The sequence below is a fragment of the Austrofundulus limnaeus genome, unplaced genomic scaffold (genome assembly GCF_001266775.1).
Source record: "Austrofundulus limnaeus strain Quisiro unplaced genomic scaffold, Austrofundulus_limnaeus-1.0 Scaffold75, whole genome shotgun sequence".
In the NCBI taxonomy this organism is placed as follows: domain Eukaryota; kingdom Metazoa; phylum Chordata; class Actinopteri; order Cyprinodontiformes; family Rivulidae; genus Austrofundulus; species Austrofundulus limnaeus.
This window is the reverse complement of record NW_013952477.1, coordinates 1,527,351-1,528,981: the sequence shown is the minus strand read 5'-3', so window position 1 is coordinate 1,528,981 and position 1,631 is coordinate 1,527,351.

Here is a 1,631-nt window from a genome sequence, read left to right as displayed (position 1 = left end):
GTAATTAGGTCATTTTGTCCGAATTTGACTTAATCCTCATTTCAATATGATGGGTCACATATTTGAGTTGCAATATACAATTCATTGAAACATTAATGTCTTGTTTCACAAACAAAAAGTTGCCTTTACTTCAGTTTTTTTTTTTCATGTACCTCAGACAGCTAGAAACAAATTGTTGCTGCTCCATATCACAGACATATGCTGCATTTGGACAATCTGTACATAATGTTTATACACAGTTGCAGCAACTTTTGTATGTAGGAAATACAAGCAGATTTATTTTTACTATGTTGCATGTGGGAAAAAACTACTGTACTAACAATACTTTGTGCACCATTTTTGTTAAACTAAAGTTTTTCAAAAAGTTAACAGTTTTGTTACAGCTTTTTGATTTAGTTGAGTTGCTGTTGATTGGCAAATGTTATTTTTCAGCTTTTCAACATTTTCTATACTGTTATTTCATGGTCAGTACCCATTTGGACAGGTCTGACAAATTTCTAAAAGCCCCTTTTCTATGTTTGTTAGTTGCTTGTTAGGTGTACTCAGAAAAACCTGGTACAGTAAAAAGTAAGCTAWCCATCTTTAGTGTAAACTCACAAGGATTTTAACAAGAACACTGGAGCATGAGATGAATGAAATGAGGTGTGGAGTGTTTTGATATGGAGGCATGCTTTGTAAACTGTGGCCAAAGGTTTTGAGAATGACTAATATTTTCAAGTTTTCTTATACTTCAGACTGTATACTTCTATGTACCTTAGAAACATCTGACAAAAGGATGTGAAAGGATGATGAGCAGATGATATTGCCCCAAACACCTCAGAATACATCCGGCTGCTTTTGTCAGCATCACACACAAGTCAACRATCAAGAGAAGACCTCTCCAGTGTGATTACACAGGCTTCACCACAAGATGTAAACCACTGGTGAGCCTCAAAAACAGGAAGACCAGATTAAAATTAGCCAAAGAAAATTTAAATAATAAGCCTTTACAATTCTGTGACAACATCCTATGCAATGATGAGGCATGGATCAACTTGTGCCAGAGTGAGAAGACTGTGGAAAAAGAAGGAACGCTCGTGATCCAATGCAAACCGCCTCATCTGTGATGGGAGTATTGTGTGGGGRTGTATGGCTGCCAAAGGAACTGGTTCACTTGTATTTATTGATAATATGATGTTGACATAAGCAGCAGATACGTTCTGAAGTGTTTTGAGCAAACCTTTCTCCTTCGCTYTTAATAGTGTGTGGTCACAAAACATTGAGATCTTAGATACAGGTAGTCAAAAAGAGTTTTCACAATGGCTGGGATAGAGAGGGAAAAGTTGGGTTATTCAGGAGAAACTTGGATTAAAGCTGCTACTCCTCCAGTGGCCGTAGTTTGAGCATCMATGGATGTTTTCTGGCTGCCTCCCTAGAGAAAATTGCAGGGCATGTCCAAGGGAAGTCTCAAAACTTACTGAAGAGACCGTGCCATTGCTGTCCTGGAAATGCCTTGTATTTGTCCAGGAAAAACTGGAAAAGGTGGCTGTGGAAGGGTTGTCTGGGCCTCCCTGCATCACGCTGCTAATGAATGGATTTGTTGTCGATTGTTACTTTGTCTTTAATAAATAATCACTGCCCTCAAAAAGCAG